General features: G+C 41.3%; 1 long non-coding RNA gene across 1 annotated transcript; it reads left to right on the top strand.

Moving 5' to 3' along the window:
• Positions 1-361: 361 nt before the first annotated feature.
• LOC128072695 (uncharacterized) lies at positions 362-24,539 on the top strand. Its single transcript, XR_008202407.1, has 5 exons — positions 362-1,019; positions 6,332-6,557; positions 13,585-13,910; positions 14,036-14,122; positions 24,411-24,539. It is a non-coding gene; the product is annotated as an uncharacterized LOC128072695 (long non-coding RNA).
• The last annotated feature ends 394 nt before the right edge of the window (positions 24,540-24,933 follow it).

Genomic DNA, 24,933 nt, shown 5'->3' on the forward strand with positions numbered 1-24,933 from the left:
AGGCTGTGTTTAGCTTGGGGTGCTTGCCCTATATATCACAGATGTGGGGACCTATCTACTCTGCTGATGCGTGTTGTGGCTTGACTAATACAGCTGCTTTTTCTTAAGTAACACTTGTTATTCCTGCACGTGGTGTGCCTTTTTTCTTCCCACATTGCTGGTGCAGCCAGTAGATGTCTGAGAGTCGCTGAGCACTTGGGCACAGCACAGGGGTATATCCTGCTCAGTCCCTTAGGACTTTATAACTTCCCTTCAGCCTTTCAGTGATGATGCAATAAATTACTCAGCAATAGAATTTAATTGCACAGCTGAATACATCATTTACAAGGCTTTTAGTGTCCCCTACTAAATTCTCTGCTTTTTCATCTAATCTCCGTAGGCTGCTGTGACGTTTTCAGAGACCTGTACTGTTTTCGTTCCTGGTAAATGTATCGATAAATCACAGCAGGAGAAAAAGTCCTGACATCTATCCAGAAGTTTTCACTGCAGCTCCCAGCCAGCACCAAGCTCCACGGGTCACCTGAGAAGCACTTTGCCATTGCTCTGTAATTACCATGGAACCTCTAATCCAGGCCACAAATTCCTCCCTGCCCATACTCCTTTTTATTTCAGAATGCGTATCTAATAGCAACCAAGGACTTTTCCTATTTTCTCACTTGGAATCTGTTTTGGGAGCTTGGAATTGCTATCTAACTCAATCAGTAACATCTGTGACTGCAGGGCAGCCTGAGTGGGAACGGTTAGGGGGTTAGACAGATTTCCTGCATTTTAAGGCTCTTTTCCTCTGAAGAGACTGCTCTGGGACAATCCAATTGCCTTTAATGCTGCTTCTTCCCTTCTTCATTTTAACCCCATCTTTTCTCCCCCTTTTTTCCTCCCCTCCACCTCGCTCAAGTTCTTTGGGTTTCAGAAGTAAAAATTATTTTAAGGACACATGCCAGCATTTTGAAAAGTTTCAGTTTCAAGCACATGAAAAGGAAAGTCTGAAGGGATTCCTAGAACTGTACTGCAGCTTGCAGGTATGGCTTTGATTTTCCTTTTGGCAGGCTTTCGCCATCCACTCTTTCATTGCCCTTCCAGGAAACACTGCTGGGTGCCTAAAGACCAGCGCGCTTCTTACACTTGGCAAGAGAAGATAACAGCAATGCTACAGCTTGGGCTTTGAAAGATTAAAAGCAACGTTTATTCCTTACAGTATTTTCAAACTTCTGTAAGTTAATTTAAAATCCATTTTAGAGAATGTTTAACTAGCAATACTGATTTATTTTTTTTAATTCTGAATATACTGTACTTGTTATTTAAACCAAGTAAGAGCTAGATTAAAGTAAGCGCAGTTCTTTAAAGTACAATAAGTGCTTTGAGCAGTCCTTTCCCTGTGCTGGAAGAAACACCCTGTGCTTCTGGGACTGGTCTTTTTATGATATCTCTGTGAAAGCCCATGTTTTGAGAGCAATTTTCAATTTTTCAGACAATTTGTACCTCTCCCCCCTTTTGGTGGTTGACCGACCTCACTGCTAGCTGAGTAGAGCACAGGAGTGTCCCTTCCCCGCTTTGTGGGCCTGCTGATAAATTATTCATACTGCTAATGAGGATTGAGAATTTTCAGGCATTTTTAACTGCTTGCATCACTTCGTCAACATTTCTCTCACACCTGCATGCTTCAGGCAGTCAGGTGTTTAAAATTACCAACACAGAGCTCTGCCCTTCTCCCCCTGAAAGTGCTTTGCTCAACAGTGGAGTCCTGTGGCTATTTTGTCTGTTTGTCTGCGTGAGGTTTTTTCTGTGCTAATTAGCATGAGGGGAAAGGGGACTCTGAGAGGACTGTGTTAATTAGCAAAAGGGATCACATATCTCAGCTTATATTAATTTTGAAATGACAAGACACAGGTGCACATTTAGTGGCAGTGAATGCATGTTAGCATTTAAGGGCCTTTTTTCTTTCTTCTTTTTTTTTTTCCCTCCAATGGATGGATCTTCCTTTAGAGGCAGTTATCAGAAGGAACAATCTCAAAGTAAGGAAGCCCCTGCTGAAGCTAAGAGCTACACGATATGAAAGGACTGATTATGTTTATATTATGTGGTCTCCTGTGAAAAAAATCAAGCCTTCCAGCTAGTAGAGAAAGGTCACTGGATCTGAGGAAACAACTGACTCAGTGTCTTAACTCTGAAGGAAATTAGTCCTTTGTAGATGAGAGGGATTTTCTGATCTAGTTTAGTGAAAGGCATACGACTATGAAAATAGGTTTTTATTTAGGGTTGGAGAATAAAGAGGAGAATCAGAAGGACTGGGAATGGGAAGGTGAAGATAGGAATGGGAAGGAGAGATAGGCGGGATGAAGCAGGAGTGCTTACACAGCAGCGTGGGTTTCCACAGCAAAGATTGAAAGCAGGTGAATTTGGCTATAAACAGGAAAAAAATGAATTTAAATGTAGCTTGTTCCCTTACTTGGCATTATAAGGTTACCCTGGTCATAGTTTCTGTGGCCTTGTACACAGGATTGCATGTGTGCTAATAGCCAAGCTGTTTTGGTGAAGACCATGATAGTGCTGTGAGATTGCAACAGGTGTAGGAATCTAAATCCTCATAAACTGCAATGACATCATGAAGTACGAGCACTGCAAATCTTTACAGATACCAGTCACTCAAAACAGATAAACTTGTGAACTTTGGTGTATATTCCAATCATTCAGTCATTTTTGCTTTGAAATAAAGCCAGCTGACTAACTGGAGATAACTTCATGCCTTGGCAGGAAGTATAGAGCATGCTTAGTGCTATACTTACAATGAAAGTGGCCATTTTGATAAAGCAGATCACTGTAGAAGCTGATCAGAAATGCACATGCAATAGAAGATTGTTTTTAATGGCTTTTGAGGAAATATTAAGATTTATTCGTGTAGAGACCTGCTCAGCATGTTGCACAAATTCCTGTTAGCACACTAATAAGTCAATGTGTTACCAAATGTTTAGTCATTATAATTAGAGCCACGTATTGTCCTTTTTACAAATAGGTCTGGCTTAATTGCACCATTTTTCAGCAGGATTTATGTGGTCCTGTTTAATCTAAAATTAGTACATGCACAAATGAAGTGCAAACTATTTTCCATCACTGAACTGTGAAATATTCTCCAGAATAGAGATATACCAACGTGTTCTGAAAACGATGCAATAAGCAGTCAGGCAACTTTGTGATTGTCTGCTTCTATAAAATTTGCTAGAAGTGAAAAAAATAAAAAATAAAAAAAATACACTAAAACATACATTAACTGCCAACTGAACAAAAACTTAAGTTAAGGGATCTAAATTGAACAGTCCTTTTTGATCACCACCAGTAAGACAGAGGATGGGGGAAATCATAAATCCATCATGATATTACTAGCTTTCAGCATTTATTAAGTACAGTGCATTTAATGTATCACATCCATCTATCACATGTAAAAGTATCACATTCTAAGATGGTCTGCAGGCCAAGGTGTGTAGGCCTAAATTTTAAGTTACTGTGACTAATATTCCTTATTACCCCCATAGCTTTGAGGACCTAAAGATGTACATTGGACGTGGTAGACATATAAGCAGGAGCTGCTTGATCTTGGGACACGTTAGCATTTGCAATACATACGTAGTGATGTGATGTTTGGAATATGTGTGATTTCCAAGAGTACTGTAACTTAGACATTAAAATCTAAATGCATGGCTGAATCCCACTTGGATCTAAAGGCCTAATGCTGGTTGAAATCGTGGTTCAGTTTGCATCTAACGGGAAAAAGTATTTGTTTTCAGTAGAGCTTTGGTCTTTATGTGTTGAATAGAGACTGACTGACTACTGTGAGGTCTTAGGGCAAATCAGGAAGCCAACAAAAGTTCCCATGTTACCCAGTACTATTATGGTAGTGCTGAGAACTGTTCTGCCTCTACACATGGGAGATCCTTCATGTTGTCTTCCTGTCAGTATTTGTAGCTGCAGTGTAGATAAATGCATTTTTGTGCAGTATGAGTTTGATCTAGAAAGTAGGAGAATGTCTCTATTATTAAAAATACATGAGGATTGAAGATAGCCCTTGGTTTGAATCTACTCTCTTGGTTTTTATGGGCTTGAAATTATTTCTTTGTATGCCTCAATGGGCCAAAATTTTGAGGACTGACTTGAAGTAAGGCACCCAGTGAGCTGTGGGGTATGATCTTACCCACGAGACACATGCATTGTAGTGCGTATGAATGGGTTAATATGCTGACAAGCAGTAGCTTGCAGGTCACTGCCATTTCTCTCTGCTTTAGCATGTCACCACAGTAATTCACGCTCTGAAACCTTAAGGCTGTATCTGGTAACGTTCACTTCTTCGTGCTGCAAATAGAAGCTTCAGCAGAGCTGTCTCTTAAACAGCACTGGCCCTGAGCAAGCACAGTGATCCTTGGGGATCAGAACCATCCCTGGGCCACCTCAGTGTGGCTTACAGTGGTGTTTGTGATGTGTATTATCCCAAAGCTGAAAGTACTGATGCACCAGTGAGGGGCTCATCCTTCTCTGCAGCTCTGCCCCAAACGCTGTGTGATGACAACAGAGGTGCTCCCAAAGCAGGGCCCAGGACTCTGGTGCTTTGGGATTGTGCTGAGGTCTGAACCAGGGTGTGACATTGGTCCTGCCAACCCTGACTGTCACCCAACCTCATTCTGCTCTTACCTAACATCTATTTTTCCTAAGAATTTTTGTAAATTAAAATCATATGCCCAGGTTGAGAGATTTGATACCATCTGTAAATGAGGTGCTGAACGTTAGAATGGTATTTCTCATGTAAACTTTTCCAACAGCACTTTAATGAAATCATTTAAGGACTGTTAGCTTCATTTGATAACATGATGCAGCGAAACACGATGCAGGAATAGGAAGTGGGCATCATAGTCATATCTGGAGAAATCATATGTGGAAAAGGATGTGACACCGAAATTTAGGGAACTCCTTTCTAAGGAGGCACATCAGTTGTGGATGTGGTGCTGGTAGTCTGGGCTTTGGGTGAAGTCCTTTGTAGATGTAGAAACCCTCCATAGTACATGAAAAATGTTCTTGGAGCACAGAGCTTGAGTTTTCTGAAATAATGGTGCTTCTAAATGAATGTGAGGAATGAAACATGCATTGTTATCAATTACTCAAGCTACTTATTTAATAGGTTCTGTGATTTCAGTTGCTTCCACAACAAACTCAGCGTTTCCAGTTTTTGAACAGCTTCAGGTAGGCAGCTTAGGACTGCCCTGATTTTGTTGTGGAGCATTGTTTCCCTTTAGCTCGTTCCCCTCCACGTAGGGTGACCATAACCTGCCTGCACGTCAGGGAATGATCTCAATCTGTTGGACACATCGTGTGAGCTGCTGACCTGTGCTGCAGCAGCACCCTGCAGCACCTGCAAGATGCTCCACCGACCACTGTGTGGCACAGAGCAAGGAGTAACTGCAGCAGCCTGGAGGAAACTGGGTCACTCTTGTAGGTACCTTAAAATATGAAGGAAGATTCCTCCTGAAAGCTGTGGAGCTGGAAGCAGTTATTTAAGCTCTTTTTAAGCAGAAGGGCTGCTCTTGCCTTAGTTCACAGAAATTAGTGCTGAAAGCACCTGGACTCAAAAGATAGAAGCTCTGCTCGCTTTTCTCAAGTTGGATATTCTGATATTTCTGGTGCATCTTGAATATGTAGAAGCAACAAAACTTCTCTCAAGGAATAAAGGCATCAGCGCAGGAAGGGGACAGATGGTGCGTGTTCCTGAAACTGAACCACAGCTCAGTGTTCCCAAAGAAAGTGAATCCCACAAGGTAGACGTGGTTTTAAATGAGCTGCTGATGCTGACAGTTGATAAAGGAAGGTTTGCCTCAGGTGAGTGATTGCCCTGTGGGGTGTCGGACCCGGCCCTCCTTGGTCAAGTTGGCCATGGGAAATCTCTCCCCCCAGGAGGGATGAGTTGCAGTGGGATGGAGAGGAGCTGGTGGAGGGGTTCTTCAGGCCTCCAGCATTTGCACAAACTGTTTCATGGTTATGTTACATGCTGATGCTGTCTTTCTGTTCATTTCATTTAAAGGTAGCTTTTAAAAGAAGAGCCTGAAGCAGTTTTGTGCTCACAGCATGCTCTCTGCTCCTTGCAATCCTGAGGCCTTAAAATCCACTTCACTTGCCTTGGGGTGCTGAGATGCTGCAGGATTGGCTTTCCTGGGCTGCCCTCCAGCTGTGTGGTGCCTTGTGTTAAACTAATTTGTTTCCTCCAAAGAGATTACCAGCATTTAAACGGTCATTAATTAAGGAGAATTTGTGTTTTTCTCACCCAATTTTTTTTTTTTTACATGCTTGGAAATAGCATTTTTTCATGCAAGTTTCTGCTGAAAAAAGACTCAGTAATTCACCTCAGCCTGTGGCCAGCAGTCTTTTGAAGCAAAAGTGCAAGGATTGGTGTAGACAAGTTACATGTATTGCACAGGGAGGATGTTTTCCTGACTCACACTGGGAGAGGATGACATTCTGTGAACTGTGAGAGTTCCTAAACCTTTCAGAAGACTTCTGCTCAATTTTCAGGCATTATTATGGTAAGTTGAGATTATTTTTTTTAATTATTTGTTCCTAGAAGGATTGGTCTTGCAGTTAGAAAAAAAATACAGATTAAATGATACTTGGAATTGTAAGTTTACCAGGTTTCTGGAAATGTGCATCTATATTTTTCTTTCAAATTTCTGCACTGCAATTGATTTCTTTTCTCTTAATTCCAGAATGTATTTGGAGTATTTCTTTATCTCTGATTCCTGTTGGCTGTCTGCAACTATTCTAGGCTGAGGATGAGCTTGAAAAGAATACATATATGCTCCTGGAATATAAATCAATTCCTAACTTCTCCAAGTTAAATTGGTGATAACATTTTTTATCTTCTCAGATACCAGTTAGTGTCACAAATAAACCTGGAGTTGTTATGAAGGACCATCACATTTCCTAGATTAATCCAAAGTATGCTTTCAGATTCTGAACCCCTCTCCTTAACCTCTGTTCCAAACATAGTTTATGCTGAGATGAAGCAGAGACAAATACACATTAGAACCTAAATATTGCTGCCTAATAGGAAGAACTGAGGGGCGTGTGCTATATCTTCTCATAGCAACCATAGGCCACATTTGAGATGTGGGGACTGAATGGATCCCATGCAATGGTTTCCATGGTTGCACAGGGTTTGGTCTACCCTGTAACATTAATATTCAAGTCCTTAATAAAATAACTTGTGCAAAGACAATTCTTCCCTGTTCATTTCCTATCCTAAACGATTATTCTGTAGATGTTTGAATGGATTTAAGACATGAAAGTGACATTAAAACTTAAAATGTAAAATATTTTTTTAGCATGGACTGGAGTCTTTTGCACTTGTGTAAGCAAAACTTCAGGTGCCTCTTCGGTCAACACTATATGATTTGGCTGATGAAATAATAATTCTTTTTCTTTACCAGCTTATTATTGTCATTTATCACAACCTAAGTTAAATTGCCATTTTTTGTCTGGCAAAGACAAGTATGCTGGTGATGGCTGACTGTTTTTAGAAGAAGACAATGTGAGGCTGAGAGCTTATAGATGGGATTGCAGTTGTGAACTTGTGACTGACCATTTTAAGCTCAGTAAGTTGTGCTGGACCATTGAATAATCCTTCATAAGGGAATGCCCACTTTTGTTTTTAATACCAGATTGAAGATTTTTGCCTTTGTTGTCATCCAGGGTTCTCAGGGGCTCTCCTTTGCTGGAAGCTGTCCATTACCTCATTTTTTATGTCCTGAAAAACCTCAGCTCTTTATTTAGGTGACCTCTGTGATAACAGCACTCTTAAATTACACCTTAGCCAAGAGTCATAGAGAAGTCCTCATTGTTGGTGTGCTTGGATAGTTCCACTTGATTAGGTCTTCCGTGTAACCTAAAATCACAAATGTTTGGGCTTTATGAAAGACTCCTTTTATAGTACCAGTAATTTGCGGGTGCTCTCCTAGTTCTGGGATAAACCATGCCAAAATGAGGTGTAGGATCACAGGGAATCCTTGCTGTGGGGAAGAGGCGTTGTGTAACTGCTGATTTACTGGAGCAGTGTTCTGGCAATTGTGTTTGATTTTTCAAGTCTCAGTGGGAATATCTATCTGTACTTGAGCATGGGGCTCTTATATCCATCCCATAATCATAGACTGAAATATGGAGAGGTTTTGGAGAGCTCTTCAGAAACACAACACAGTGCCTTAAGAAATTGTCCACATTTGTGTGACTTCGGTATCCATAATAGCTCGTGGCTACTGAGAAGCAATCAGTGCTGACTTCTGACCTCTGCTATATGGCTGAAAACCTGTGTGAGTGTGTGGAGCTCTGTAAACCTCCCACTGATTTATCTGAAGCGTTTATTATCTGGCTCACAGATGTGTACCAAAGCACTGTTTACAGAGAAGCTCAATGTGCAAGAAGTTTGCATTTTTAGCTTGTGTAAGCTGTTGTTTTCCCCCCGAAGTCTACAGAGTTACCATTTGACGTACCCCAGCAGAGGATCTGGTCTCTAACAAACTTTCAATGTATTGTTCTTGGCTGCATCTATGAATATTTCAGTGTGCTGAAGCTGGGCTCTGAATGCATTCATTCATAAACCACGGTATAAATGATCAAACACAAGGCTTCTTGATCTCAAACGCAATAAATCCTCTGCTTTCAGGTTTACTGGACTGGAGACTATCATAGAAATACTTCTCCCTCTCATATATAGGAGCAAGCTGGATTCAAGTGTTGCTCACTTTGGAAAAATGCCCCTGCAATTTCTTTGGCACACGTAACAGAGTGGACAGAAGCATCTCAATCTTCACGTGTGGTGGTGATGGGCCAGGTACAGCCTGCCTACGTGGATCTGATCTCCAGAGACACTGCTTATAGCTGTGGGGAAAGCAGTGACAGTGGAGAAGCAGCATTTACCTGAATACCTGCAAAATGCAAGCAGAAGGAAAGGTGACTGATTTCAAAACCAGAATGTGTCCAGATAAACTTATTTTTGTATTTCAAACCTTTTGTTATAAAAACACTGCATAGATGATTAACAGAGGTTTACCACTGTCTGCATTTCTATCTGAGTTTGTTCTGCATTTTGCAGATTTCTTTACTGAACTGTTGTAGAGCCTTACAGCAAAGCTGATGTGAAATGGATTTTGAGTCACAAAACAAGTTCAGACATCTCCTTGGACATACTACTCTTTTGGCAGTGATCAAAGTAGTTATATTCACATAAGAATTGTTTAAAGGCAATGTTTTCTAAGGGTGTTTATAAGCTGGTGACATTAGAGAAACCTGCCCAATGAAGACTAACAGCGAAAGTAAAGATCAGAACTTTTTCACCCTTTCTAGGATTCTTAAGTGGATGTTAATTCTTTCTGCAACAACGTATGACCCCATTTCCTGGGAATAGCAATACTCAAATCTGAACTCAGCCAAAATGAACACTTAAAAATATTGTACAAGGGGGATTTGCTTAACCCACGTACATCATCGTGGATGTTTCCCATGTGACACTGGCCAAAATTTTTCAAATAGAAAGCGTCATCATCAGGTATCCCTGTGATGCATATCTCCCTTGCAAAGGGCAGAGTAACAGTGACAAGTGGGAAATATAGTCTTGAGAGGCCATATTTCCTAGGAGAAATGCTTTTATTCCAGGATAAAATATTTCAAAATCAAATTTCTTAAATCCTTTCAAATTCTCTTTCTGTGGAGTTGCTCATCACCTAATGCCAGCACTGGTAAGGTTTGGGAGAAGCATAGTCTTGAAGGTACAAACCCACATGTTTTCAAGGACGTGTTGCCAACTCCTCTTTCTCCTTTCATTAGCAGGGTTATCTGCTAATTGTGGTGAGCAGAAGTTTCTTATTGGAGTGATCCATCAGAAATACTTCAGCAGTAATTGATTTGTAACTTATTTAAATGTGAATGACCACAAGTATGACTTCTGAAGTTGTCAAGAGTTTATCATGCACACTGTGCCTTCCTACGCTTAACTGGCACCGAGTATTTAAAAGAAAAGAGCCCCAAATCTAGCAAATTATTGATTGGATTGCTCTGTGCATCTGTGTTAACCTGAGTATCACCCTTCTTTGCATGGCTGCTTAAAAGTTTAATAGACAGTCCTGCCTTTTTGAATAGGAATTTTGCCAGCAACAACAACTGGGACAGGATTATTGACTGTCTGAGGCAAAGATTTGAAGATAATTGTTATGTTTAACTGTTAATTCTATAGAATTATCCCAGTAAGTTGTCGATGCATCTAAGAATTGTTTGATGTCTATCCATACACACTTGCAGTCGTGCACAAACTTGCCTATGGGAATCCACATGATTCTACTAATGTGTATGCAAAAGATTCACTGTGTTTTCTTATTTGTAAACAGAAAACATTTTTACTTATGTCCTGATAAAGGGAGCTATTCCAAACACATGACCAAGTTGTGTTACGACTGTGTTCGTCTTACAAACTGATCAGTACATCTTCATAAACTTGCAGCTGTGGTTCAGGGTGCTGAAGATGCAGAAATGCCAAAGCTAACACTGGGTGTTGCTGACCACCTGCTGCTTCACCCATCTGGAGAACTGTGCATAGACAGCTACAGCCTTCACTCAGCAGGATGTGTCTGATAGCAGAGCTGCTACCTGCCACCCGATGTGTCTCACCCTGGGAGACAGGACGATGAAGTAATGGAGCCCGGCTGTCTGCAGCCAGGGCTGCTGTACTACATCCAAAGCAAGTTTGCAGTCAGCAAGTGCTGCATTAATCTTTCTGGGAGTGTTTGTTTTTGCTTGTTTTGTTAGGCTGCATTTCAAGCAACTGATAATGTGTTCGTGAGCAGTTCTCCTGTTGCAGCCTGTTTTTCAAAAGAAGTGTGAAGACTGATGCTCCAAAGGTTTGGTGGAACATGAGTGTGAAGGGTTATATATGATCATGCTTGAAATGTGTGAGCTGATAGCGCTTTCAAGTGTGTGCTAATATGTCTGTGCAGGTACGTTTGGGATAGAGGAGTTATGGCTTTGTGTGAGTGATGAGTGTTTTAAGAAATACACCTTGGTCGTGGTTCTTCTTTATGGATGCTAATTGTGTCAGTGCAGCTGCCTCACTGCAAGTGAGCTGTGTGCTTGTTTGCTTAGCAATAGTCAACTCTTCTAATTATTCAAGGATAAACTCTGAAGCCCTCTGAGGATTAAATGATAAGTGCTTTATTTCTTAAAGCTTTTTGAGCGTTGAAATTCCTGAGATTTTTGGAGGTAAATGTCAGAGCATATGGCTTGTTGCTACCTGAACTTATGGTGTCACTCTCTGTCCAGCTGTGTTACTGTTGTTACAGTTCTATGGGTGCTTAAAGCCACATCCATCAAAGTATTTGTGCATTTAGTTCCTAAAAACAGAAAGGAATCCCCTAGAACTTTTCAGGGTGTGGAAAATTCAGATATGATTCCAAAGCCTCCCAGATGTGTTGAAAAGGAAAAATATACATATATTTTTCAGGACTCTTTTCTCTTTTCAAGAAATCATGTGCTGATTTGAGGGAAAAAAAAAATAAATTAGCAACATTTCTTCAAATCAAGAGAACTGTAGCTCCAGAATGAGAGTACAAGGAGGTGTTATGACCTTGAGGTCTTTTAGGCTGCTTAAGTACTCTGAAAGAATCAGTTATTGTGGATGGGCTGTTGGTGCTTATGACGATCTCTCAGGATAACACAAACCCAGTGGTTGTTTCATGTGTACTTACTTCCCTGGAAACTTTGAGAAGAAATTTTTTATTTAAATATGATCTTTTCAGCGGGGAGCACTCTGAAGGTGGTACCAAACAAGACAGTATTTAAAACAAAAATAATATATATATATGTTTATTTTTTTTAATGAAAATGTGAGAGAAATTGAATAGTGCATTGCTTTTCTGATAACTTTCCTGCCTGTACTTTGCAGAAGTTTTCCTTTCTGTTATCATTACTCTACTCTTGCACCTTTTCCTCATCACGATAAAGGTGATTAGAAACACAGAAATGAGGAAAAAATAACCTTTGAATTCACCAGTCTGGGGGCTGATTACACGTGTGTTTTGTTTCTTTCTGGTTTGCACTAACATTTCTACTCTGAAGTCAAATAATTCCCCTAGCATCTTGCTCTGGAAGGACCCACAGTTGATGGCACGCAGCCAGCAGGATGCCTAAATGGGGAAAGCTGGTGCTCATCCTCTCCTGCTGCAGTCATGAATGCTGTGAGCATTCCCTTGATGCAGGAAAGTGCTGTGGTATCAGACTCAACATTAATTGGTGTGGTAACAGGAGGGCTCCTCCCAGCTCAAGAAACTATAAAACCTCCCTTCTCCAAATCAGCTGCTAAAATTAGATTTAGGAGAGTTTCACATCTTGTATTGTGCTGCCTACCTCTTTTTGAAGAGTAATGCCAATCCTGAACTCTGTGACACACCGTCTTACAGTTACATAGTAGGAAAGTCTCGTGCTATCATGTAGGATACCCTGCAGGCTGCTGCAAATGACAGTGGGGAGACTGTACAGCTCTTGGTGATGTGAGGTCCTTAATATGGACTTATCAGAGTGTGAGGTGTGTTGTGGCAGATGTGGGTTAAACTGTGTGCAATCTAGTGCCTACAGAATCTAAACGTGGTTTCTCTTGCAAAACTTATCTTCCTAATTTTCCTGAGAAAGAATTGAGTCTTTTGTCTATTTTACAGAAATAACAGAAGTTCTTTGGAAAACCAAAATATATGCTCTGCAGTTTCTGAAGTGAGAGTACACAAAGTTCAGGCAAGTTACTAAGAACAGTCCAGTGTATAGCTGAGAGAGGAGGAATAACCGTGTCATTTCTTTGGAACCTCATCTGAAGTTCACTGAAGTGAATGAAAAGGCTCCTGTTGGTTTTAAGTGGATCCAGCCTTTGCACAGTGAACAGAAGACATGTGTCTTATCTGCTTAAACGTGAAAATGCTATTGATAATTTATTTTGATGGAAAGAGCACATGGTAACTTTCTCCTTGCATTTATATAACAGGAGGCAAAAGCTTCAAGTGCGCATTTAGAAATCATTGAGCATGCAGTTGCTTTCTACTACCACAATGATAGTGGCACAAAGATTACACTGTGTTAATATTTGATGGAGGGTAAAGCACTAGGCACAAGTTTCCCATTGCCATCCTGCATAAAGATGATGGCTTACCACTCCTGGGGAGCGATGTCATCACCATCCATGCACTAAGGAGATGGTTCCTCCTGAAGCACCTCTGCTGGTGTCTTCTGAGTCCAGTTCAAGTCATGTAACATTCAAATGGTTTGAAGGCCATGCCGAAGAATATTGCAGAGCAGGAGAGTGAGCAGAGATGACATGGCCGAATCATCAGTAATAAAAGTGATGTGATGGTTTGATATGAGCAGATCCTGTTTTACGTTAATAACTTGATTAAAAAATTAGCAGAGTTGCTCTGAAATTTCACCAGTGTGAAATCATGTGAGAATAAAAGCAAAAAAACCAAACCAAAACAAAAAAAACAACCCCAAAACTGCCCCACAATTAACTTTTCCTTCTCTTTTCTTTAGGAACGCTGATTCAGTTGGCGTGTTTCTTTGGAACGCTGAAATGAATACAGTACATGTCAAGACACTGCAAAAACAGAAGGAGAATTCTCATGGACTGATGAACTGAGAGCTGAAATGGGAGTAGCAGATCAGAACCAATTGGTGATCAGTTACTGTATGCTGTATCTCCATTTTTAAGCCATCTTAGAGAATGATGAGTTAGACAAGCACAAGACTCATTGCTGGGGGAGTTCCTGGAACTACACAACAACTTACTGTCAGAGAGACTTGCAGCATTACAAAGCATCACCTCTGCTTTCCAGACTCTGAGTCTCCAGACAATTAATGTATGTCTTCAGTTACTACGTTGTTTCTCTCACACTTCTCCTGGGTGAGTATGAAACTGCTGAGCTGAATTACACTTTATAAGATGATAGGGAAAGATCTAACATCTATTTTTTCCATCTTACAGATTTTATAGTGTTAGCGATGCTAATTTTTCAGCCTAAAAACCAACCAAACACTGAAGTCCTGCTACTCCTGAACTGACATCATCCAGGTAAACAAGAACATCTGACATCACTGATTTGTGGCTTACGTGCCAAATCATTGAGCCCCACATCACGTTCACCACTAGGAAATGAAAAAGGTGAGCTGTACCTGACTCTAATGTTTATGTTCCCTACTGGTGTGCTGGCATCCATCCTCAGAGAGTGCTGGGCTCAGGCTCACTCTGCGGATGGTTTTCTGCTGGTGACCCAGAGATACATGTGCTGGCTGCAATTGGTTTCTCAGTCCTTGAGTAGACCAAGCCCTGTAGGGATTTATCAGTGATCCTGCTTGGCTCTAACGTACACTGTCATCTTCTTGACTTTCAACTGTGGACACAGGTCACAAATAAAAGTGTTAGGAGAACTTGACTCAGAGGTAGGAAAATTCACTGCATGAAATGTTTTCTATCTTTGGAAAAATTTCACCATGGTGCTTGAAAAGCTCAGGTTTGCCATTCCCTTTGCTCCTCAATAGGCTACATGGTTTGTTCCACACACTTGCTGTCTGATTAGTTTTGAGGTGTTCTTGCATTATATCAGTTAGTAAGCGAGTTCTTGTCAAAGCCAGAGTATAAACTTGCGTGGGGTTCTTGTGTTCCTTCAGTGTAGCCAGTCTGGCATTTTCTGCATGAATGAAAATTATTCATTGAATGTGTTCCATGTGGAGTTTGTTCTATTACATTTTTCATGTAGTTCTAATAATTTCTAAGATGTATGTCAGCTTACAAATAGAAAATGATCACCATTTATATTGAAAAAATAACAATGAAAGCCATAGCTTCATTAGTAAGATCAGTAGGTGAATTGCTATACTTCTGTTTTCTTTTTCCTTTTTCTTTTTAATGTTTTTATTTATTTTCTTTAAATCTCCGAGCCTTGTAGAAGCACTGAAATTCATTTATACTGGTTTTTGCTGTTGTTGGTCTTGTTCTGATCTTTCTCAAAGCCACTCTTTAACTATGCACCTTTGGCTATCAACGCTGTGGATTTCTTTTATAGATGAGAAAGCTTCTTTCCAGTAACTTATCAGCCTGGAAAACCAGCCCTTCAGGGTAACACCCAGCCCCTGCTTTAAATGTCAAGGAGAAAAACATCTTTGTATTGTAGAGCAGTCACAGCAGCTCCATTTCTGACTTGGTAGCCCTTGGATGGAAAAGGAAGCCCTTTTCTTTTCATGTAGGTTGTTGGGTTTTGGTTTGTTGTTTTTATTTTTTCGGTTTGGACTGTGTCAAACCAAAAGGCAAGACTGCTTCTTTATAAGCTTATGCCCCTGTGGGCTTCCTAAAGGCCCCTTGCTATGCTTGCATCTGACAGAAGATGGCAATGTAGGGATGGAGGCAAATACCTTTCTGGAATGGGAAGATTAAGAAAGCTTTTCATTTCCACCAGCGTTAGAGGCCAAGAGAGATTAACATTATCTGCTTTCTGTTTTACTCAGTGGAGGGGACTGTACTTTATGAGCAGTAGAGTGGGAAGAAGTATTTAATCAAACTGATTTTCTACTTGCTACTTAAATTCATGGTGACAGGTCAAAAACATTATGGATCCTGTGCTAGTTAAAATGATCTTTCATCCAATTTCAGTCCTGTAAGTTTGACAAATAAGACATTACTCGTGCCAGTTAGATTTCAGGCAGTCCTGTTAAGCTGCAAAATAGGGACTTGTAGAGCCTTTGGATCTACTGAAATGCTTTTCAAGGTTTTGAATTTGTAGGGCAGAAACTGGGAGGTGGGAGAATGCTCCTGTTGCAGGAGCCTGGGTACACTGCTTTAACATCAGGGCATCTATTCCAGCTCTGAGGATCCCACAGATTTACTGGCATGCTGGTAGGAGCCTGGTAGGGTCCCACTGGCTGCAACGAAGTACAGCTCTGCTTAATGCCCTCATGAGGATCCGAAATATTTTTCTTATTAAGGAACCTCCTCTGCCTGAGTCCACTGAACTGCATGGATTTGCCATGGAGGAAAAGGCTTTGCTTAGTCTTCAGGTCAAGCAGGATTTTAAAATCAGTTGCTGAATTTGTGTTCTTCTTAAAAAAAATCCTCTTGCTTGTTACTACACAGGGTTAAAGAATAACTGCTCTGCTGTGGGATTTGGGGGAAAGTGAAGCCTACATCCTATCTGTAACTGCCTAATGGTATATATGATAGTTTACCTTTAAAAAAAAAATCTTTTAAAAGAGAGCCTTCTGATTTAGTGAGCTGGAATCCTAGTGAGGAGAGGGAAGGAGGTCAAGGGGAAGAGAGATGAGGGAAGACTCTGTCATAAGCATTTCCTTCTATTACCTGCAGGCACATTTAAACCAGCTGTTGATATATTAAAGTAACTTTTAAACATCCAAGATATATGCCTAACACATCTATTCTGTTAGGTTTGTACCAAGTGTTTAGAAACAGCACCCTCTACTTTTAGTACTCTCCAAAGGCAGCAATGTCTGGAGCTTTCCCCTTGCCATCCCACCTGCTAACATCCATGCTACACAGATCTAGTTCAGCTCTAGTTCATCCTCCTGGGAGTGAGGACTTGCTAGGGATGGAGTCCTGCCCCATTGGAAACTTGGGCTGTGGGAGGCACTCCTTAGGTTTTTGCTGCCTCCATACCTTCACATTGGCACCTGCTGTCTCGCCTACATCCATCTCACAGAATAAACTGGGTCCCCCTGGTAGGCACTGGGAAACATCATCGAAACCAGTGGAACTGATGGTGCCAGTCCAGTGTCCGTAGCAATATTTTAAGTTGGAGCAGGCAAGACTATCAATTGTGAGAATGGGCAATGCTGGCCCTCAGTCCTTCCCTTGCTCCCCTCCCCTCTTATTTATAGGTTTCTAATTTCCGCTGGATAATGAATATCACTCTTCATTATAATTATGTTAAAAGGTACCAGCATGATGATTCAGAAACCCTTGAAGATATAGTCATATTTTCAGCAACAGATGGATTTAACACTGCAGATGGAGTGTTAAGAGTGCAGGTAATAACAAACTCAGCAATGTACTGTACTGAAATATAATTGGAAAGTATTAATCATATATTGGTTACTTCAGCTTCACTAAGTAGATGTTTAATTTTCATCAATCTTTTTACAAGATTCCCGGAAAGGTTTCTTTGTAGACGAAGTGTGGCTTCTAGGTGAAAGGATTGCCCAAGTTATTAATGACCAAGGCCTTGATCTTGCAGGCATGTGCCCATGGCTTACCCAGGCATGCAGAATAAAAATCATTTGTGTTAATAAGGCTGTCAGATGGGGCCCCATTCATATGGCCTGAAGTTTCAGCTGGTGATGAGTCGGTAGTAAAACCGGGACCTCTCTGAACTCAGGGGCTGCTGGAGACCTGCCAACAGGAACTACTGACTGCAGATTTGGGAAGAATGCAGGCAGTTTAGAAAGCCTGGTTTGCAGAGGTAAACTGTGACTTTAAGTCTTTGCAGGGCTGCGATTTAGCGTGTCAATAACACTGTGAGAGACCGCTTTGTTTGGTTGTTTTCTTTTGCCATTCTTTACTATTTCCTCTAAGCTCAACCCTTTAGAAATAATCTGCATACAGGGAAATGTCTGCTACTGTTTCCATAAACCATGTCATCTGACTGGTTTTTTTTTTTTGGTTTTTTTTTTTTTAATGTGGGGATTGCATTTGAAGCCTGGGTAATGCAAAGGGATTTTTGCTCACAGCAGGCCATGCAGGGCCAGGGGAATTAGTGGTGTGCAGTTGCATACCATTACTCTGATACTTTAATTAATGTTACTTAAGATGTCATCTTTAGGGTCAGAAAGTGGTCTGTGCTATACTGTGTCACCTGAAGGTGGCAGGGGGTGCTGTAGGGCAGATCTCTAGCTCACGTGGGGAAAATCTTCATCTGTTTTCTGGGAAAAATAGAAAATACACTATTTTTGTGCAAACTGATATATTTTCTTTTTATTGCATTTCTGAGGATGCTGTACCTCCAATGGTTTGCATTCACGTTCTTCTGAGTTTTGGCCTCTGGTGGAGTTACATCACAGAGCCACAGACAGGTGGAGGAGGGAAGGCACCTCTGGGTCCAACCAACCCCTGCCCAGCAAGACACCCAGATCAGAGTGCCAGGGCCCACCTCCTGCTGGCTTTTGAAGAACTCCAAGGAGGAGACCCCACAGCCTCTCTGGGCAGCCTCTGCTCCATTGCACACCAGTACATCTCCACTGACTTCCATAGGCGCTTTCCTTCCTGATGAGAGCCTACAGCCATGGTATGCCATGATGAATGTGAGCTGACCAGGCTTGTAGACAGCTATATAAACATGTAATACATACATTTTAAAGCATGTAAAATATTTAGTTGAAATTTTTTTTTTTCTAATTGTCTGTGGACACTGAGAACATATTCAAACTCTCTGGAACATTGACTCTCGCTTGATGGTATGATAGACTTCTACTTTTTTATCTTGTCTGAGGAGAAAAAAACATTACTTTTCTGGTAAGAAAATTCAACATGACTAAAAGTCATGATGGTGAACACACAGTAATGCAGCACTAGTGTATTCTCTGTGTTCTGAAAGGCTCCTGTACCTCAGAGAGATATGAGCAGGTACTGATAACTGACCATGACGATGGAAGGAAGAGTTGGGAGTGTGATTCTAAATATGGTGTCCTTTAAGGGTACCCAACAAGAAGACTTGTCTCTGACACTAGTGTGATGGGGAAGCAGTAACTTGTTTGTAGCAAGTGGAAACAGAGTTGGAAATCATCTGTCCCTTATCTTCCCATATTCTGGATAGGCTGTGGGATAAGCATGAGCCCCAGAGCCACAACAGGTATTGCAGGCTGGGCTGAGTTCTGGGGGGCAGCTGGAACCACCTCTGAGCTCTGTGTGACATATGATGAAGGTGGTGGCACACAGCTGACTTACGTGACTGCCTGGGTTCCAGCACGCGGGGTGATACAAAGGGCAAGAGTCATGGTGGATCAGTTTTCCCGACTGGATGCAATCTGAAGATCCATCTCCCGTGTACATACTGGTAGGATAGACTTTTGATCTCTGTGGCAATGTTTGTACTCTTTCTCTTCCTTCCCCCCTCCCTCCCCCCCCCCTTCCCCCTCCCCTCCCCTTTTCTTTTTCTTTAGTTATGAAAATTAATTGAATCAAAAATGATTTAAAATGTCAGGCCTCTCAGTCTTAATTTAAGTCAGATGTTTTAAAGCTTGTTCTGCGTTAGTAGTATGAAGGCATGCTCCTATGGAGGGTTTCAGTCTCACTGGTCACCAGTAGGACAAGGACACTGGTACCTGTTTGTGAGAAACAGGCAGATCATGCATTGCATATACCTGTAAATAGCATAGCTTAATACTCATTAAAAAGCTATCTAGCTCTGTACAGAGGGTACCAAGAGGCAATAGATCTGCCTTAATAAATCACGTCATGGTTGACTCTGCAAGATTTAGGTTAGGGGGGATTGAACCTAGAAGGATGCTACTCATAGTGACTTCAATCACTGGGACTCATGAAAACTGCAGGGCCTCTATCATCTTCCCATTAACACTGGGACTTCTACCTGTCCCTGTTTGCCCTGCATCATCTTAGGATATGGGGTTTGATCTTTCCAATTACTGTGATGACATTTTTCATTTGTGACAAATGGCTTTTGGATGAAAATTGCAATTCAAGCAAAATTACAAACTACTGCCTTAAGGAGGCATTTTATTTGCTAACTCAGGCTGTGTGAAACTTGTTCCATGTATCAAAAATGAAAGTGAAGCATATCTGATATTTTAAAACTTGATAAATTATTGACAATGGAAAAATGCCCCGAGTTAATCAGTCTGATGGTTTTGTCACCATTTGTCCCTTGAGGATTCAGAAGTAGTGGATCATGCTTTAATGTTGGTCTGCCCTCATCATTTGGAAGAGAAGAAACAAACATTGCCTCAGCTCATCAGTGTCTGCAGCTGACTCAATCAGCTGTAGAACTGAAGGAAAGGAAACATAAATTGACGTGGAGAAAACGTTCTCCCTGCAGCTGCAGAAGCAGCGATGGTTGTCAAAAGCTGAACTTTATCCCTTCAAAGACCTGTAGTTGGGGTTACTGATCACTTCATCTCATTCACTGGTTGGACTTTATATAGGTGACGTTTGGAAGAAAGGTACTGCTTCAATATATTTTACTTAATTTATTAAAACAAGTTTATTGCAAGATTGCACTAATAAGAAATGCAACTTTTGGCACACATTTAGAAAGGAAAATCAACATTATAAGCTTCTCTTTCTAACATCTGCTACTGTTTCTTCTTTTCTATCACAACCACAGCATGTAATAGTCCCACAAAACAATTGTAAAATATAAAACATTTTGCTTGCTTTGAGACTTGCAACTCGTAGTTTGTGTTGCAGAAATGCCCTGCCTGGAGGTCAGCCTGTTGCATTTACTCACCTTGGGTTTGCTGGGCTTGCATGCACGATTATGCAATGACAGTGCTGTAACTTACTGCCCAGGCTTCCTAAACAAATGCTAAGCAGTCTGCTTTGGGAGTGATTTCAGACCACTTAGATTCTCAGCTCTGTGCCCTAGACCTCTCAGGCTGCTGCACTGAATTACCTGGAATAAATTCTTTGAACTCGGGCTGCCCTATCATCCTTGTTGTCTTAAGTGGGGCCATTATTTAAATGTTATATTTTTCTTGGCAGTTTCTTTGCCATGCAACTTTTTTGCTTTTACTTTGAAACCGTGCTTAAACACACAACGGAATACTTTTATAATCAATAAAATATACTTTTCTCAAGTATATTTGAAGAAGTGAAGGAACATTAAAAGAAGATCATTTTAAAAAATACATAAATTACACAGGGGATTAAAAAAAGCAACTTCTCTGCTGCTATTTTGGGTTTGTTTGGACCAGTTATCGTTCACCTCTCTACCACAGCAACTGGTCACTGCTGAATGATGTCAAACTTGGCAGATCTCCACTTGAGCCATCGGCCGTGAGAAGAGCACTACTTCAACACATTTATCTTTCTTTTGAAGTCAAAACCTGCTTCCATCTTTTGCTGCCTGCTTTTAATTTCCTCTTTCCACCTGTGATGGCAGCAGCTTCTGAGTTAGGACAGAACTTTCCCTGCTGTCCTTCCAGCAGCACCATTGCTCATCCCATGGGCAGAGTGGAGTTTCTCACCACTGCCAGTTTTGTGCTACCTGCTGGAATCCTGCTCCTGGTGGGTATTGTTTTGCTGAGAGCATGCCTCCTACTTCTATTAAATAATACATATCTGCCTTGAGATCAGCTGCATTGAGCATTTGTGGAAGTCAGGTCTTCTGTGCCTCTTGGATCCTTTGAAACACATTCCAAGGGATTCCTCTGGTTCTCTTTGAGCTGTTTTTTTGATTTTCCTAAAGATGCAATTGAGTTTGGGCATGGCAGAAAATCACTTCAGTGCAGCACTGAGACCTCAGTTTATGGGATTAAATGCTACATACAAGCTTCTTTACTTACATAACTGATATTTCTTATTTTATTACTGCACAAGCTTTTTTAAAGCTGAACTTTGAAGCTGATCCCTCTTTAACGTTTGGTGGAACTGCCCAGCTTGGTTTGTACACTGTCACATGAACAGATGCTGACATGTAATTGGTCTCCCCTGGGAACCATACCTTGTAGAAGTAGCTGGACAATTAATGAACCCACTTCGTGATAGAAGAATAGGTTTTTATGTTAAAAGGCTTCAGTGAAAAGCATGTGCTTTGTGTGTCTATTTTTTTTTTTGCTAGAACTAAAAATTGATGTACATCTTTTGACTTGAGAATTTCTGTTCAAAATATCAACTGTCTGTGGAAAAAGGAGATGGAGAAGATTTATCTGAGGACTTGTCAAAATTCTGTCCAGACATGGTGATGACAACTTCTGTGTTTTAGCTACTTATCATAATTTGTTGATGTTTTAGATACTCCTGTTTGATATTTGTATTCATGTGGCTTAAGTAAATGAGTTAGTTGGGGTTTATTCCTAATTTTACTACTGATTTCCTTTGCAACCTTATGCATAATTTTTCCAGGACATTGGTCAGTTTTGCATGATTTGTATTAGGAAGGGGGGATGAGTGTGGAGGGGTGGAGTGAGCCAATCAATCTGGACAACCTTTAGCTTTAACTGAGATCTCAGTGCTCATGTGTCCATGAAGTCATGGATTCCCAGCATGAATTAATCTACTAATGCTGCTACAGAGCACTGGGTAGGCACCATCTGGACCAAAACTAGGATAGAGAAAACCTAGCAAGATTATTAGGAGAATGGAGAGTCTATCATGAGAGAGGTAGGGCTTTGGTTCATTGAACTCAACCCAAAACTACACTATTTAAACTAGTAGGTAAAACTGACACGTAAGGCAAGCATGTAAGCTGCCATGGAAAAAGGATGGATTGCATCCAGTGGAGGGGAAAGATTTTGAACAATTCACAAATGGAGACAAGAAACTTCAAATTTGGGGTATGGAACATCTGTGAATGAGAGGTTATGTGCTGATGTTATGGGTGAAAGGGGCAGAGGGTGGCAGCTGGATCCCAGGGTGCTCCCTCCAACCTCCAGCTGTGATTGACCCTGCCTCCCACCCAGCCCCCCCCACAGGTTTCAGACAGTTTCCATCTGGTATCTTATTAAGCACTGCAGCACTCTGAGGATCTTTACAGGAGACACTGCTGCAGTGCCCATTCCTCTTGCTGCTTTGCCTGTTTTCCAAATCTTACTACCCCTGTAACAGGGATCTCTGTTAGCCAATGGCACCAATTGCTGCTCACTGGACTTGCCTGAAACCACAGAGGCTATGCCCAAAACAAGACTCTTCTTTTTTTTTTTTAAGATGCACTAACTGGTGCTAAGATAGGGTAGCTAAGTCTGTGCTTAAGTATTTTTTTTTTTAATAAATACTTGAGCTGTTCTCTGAGAGAAGTGTTGCTCTCAGGTTGGTCTGCATGTTTGTGAGCGTGGCTGCTGGACCAGCACCTTGTGCTTCTCCCTGGAGCACTGTCCTCTGCCATGATGGAATGAAAAGTGAATGGTTCTGTCTCGATGAAGCTCCTCATCCATGTCTGTGACCTCATGCTTCTCTCCCAGTTCATGATCTAAATGGTGCATCCATGCCCACTGATAACCAGTGGCCCAAGACACGTGAGGTTATGTTGTCTAACATGATTTCACTTTTCATTTTTAACCTAAATGAACATTTACTTACCAGGCTGTTTCTCCAGCTGCAAATTCCTCAGTGAGCAGGCAGAGGTTGTTGCACTGTCACAAACTGGGTTGCATAGGAGCAAGCAGCAGCACTCTGCTTCTCCTGGAGATGAGTTGTGCTATTTCAAACTATTTGACTAATCAATAAGCTGAAATCTGCATCTTCGCAGACAATATATAATATTTGCTTTGCCTCTGTGCTTTGCTTTACATTTTGGATCCTTTTCCATTAGGGTCTGAAGCGTATAGACTGCATCTAATCCAATTTATCCTGTTCATCTTGGCAATGCTGGCAATGCTGACAGCTCAGAGAAAACACTTAATTTGACTAAGTGTTTTCAGTTTGCTTCTCAAAATATTTGAAATCATTGAAGCCAGAGTACCTCTGTGCTGAGATATACAGTCCTGACCTAATTCAGCTAGTTAATTACAATTTGTAGATCCTGCAGTCTTTGCTTGTGCTGCAGGCTGAATAGGAATTTACCTGGTGAAGACTGGGCTTGGTGTTTTGAGAGTAATTTTCCTGGTTTGATGCATTTTAATACAACTCTTGAAAAAGCACTTCAGCTCTTAGAGGAAAACCAGGGACTGTTGGGTGCGTGGTGCTCTCTGTGCTGCACTGCCCAGGGCATCTACACAGAGTGCTGAGCTCTGTGCAGATGCTCCCCTGGCATACAGCTGCTTGAGTGTGTGGTGTTCATGGCTGCTTGTGTTCATCACTGCATGCTCTGCCTGAAGTTTTGGGAGGTATCAGGAAACTCTCAGCTTTCCTAGATGTTTTATGGCCTGGTTTGTCATTTGGATGCACGTTTATTGTAGACTCAAAAATGATGAAACGGGTATCTAATCCCAACGTCTCACAGATTGCATGAAAAATGCAATTGCTGAGTGGCTCAGGTGGTGCTGCTGGAATGGCCTGGCTGACTAGCTATGGTGGCTTGCTAGCACTGGAGCTTCTCTCTGGGATGATGATAACACCCGAAATGGGCAGGCACTGGAGGGCAGGAGATCATGCTACACCAAGACAGAGATAGCTTGCTTTGTAACATCAATGTGATGTCGTTTAAATCTTGTTTTTATTTTTATTTTTTTTTTTCTTTTTAAAGGATTGCCTCATGAGGTTCCTGTTCAGAGACGCATGCTGGCGGGTTGCAATGCTACTGAGAATGGAAGGTCCAGAGCTGCAGCAGGAGTAAGGAACTTGGAAAATGCAACTGGTGCGGAAGAGCGAGCAAGGTCACGTGGCACTTTGTCACATTGTTCCATTCCTTATAAATTTCAATAGCCAGTTATTTGCCTGCCTTTGGTTGGGAAACAAAGCCCCTCTTTGTGCAGCAACACAACACGGCTATCTCATGTAACGGAGAAATGAAATGCAAATAACGCAGGAATTGTGATTGTCTGGGGAAGAAGGAAGCATTGTCTGGTGACAAGAGCAGAAAAAAGTGGTGTTGCCCAGGGCTTCCGATTGTCAGCCCTAAAAGGTGGAAGAAACCACCATTTGTGGAGTCTTCTGATAACACTGACATTAAAACCTTCCATGTCCCCATTTCATCATTCCCAGAATGGGGACAAAAATTAATCTGCTCTTTTATGCAATTCAGCAAAGCACTTTAAACTGCACTTTTT

The sequence above is a fragment of the Tympanuchus pallidicinctus genome, unplaced genomic scaffold (genome assembly GCF_026119805.1).
Source record: "Tympanuchus pallidicinctus isolate F22 unplaced genomic scaffold, pur_lepc_1.0 scaffold7, whole genome shotgun sequence".
In the NCBI taxonomy this organism is placed as follows: domain Eukaryota; kingdom Metazoa; phylum Chordata; class Aves; order Galliformes; family Phasianidae; genus Tympanuchus; species Tympanuchus pallidicinctus.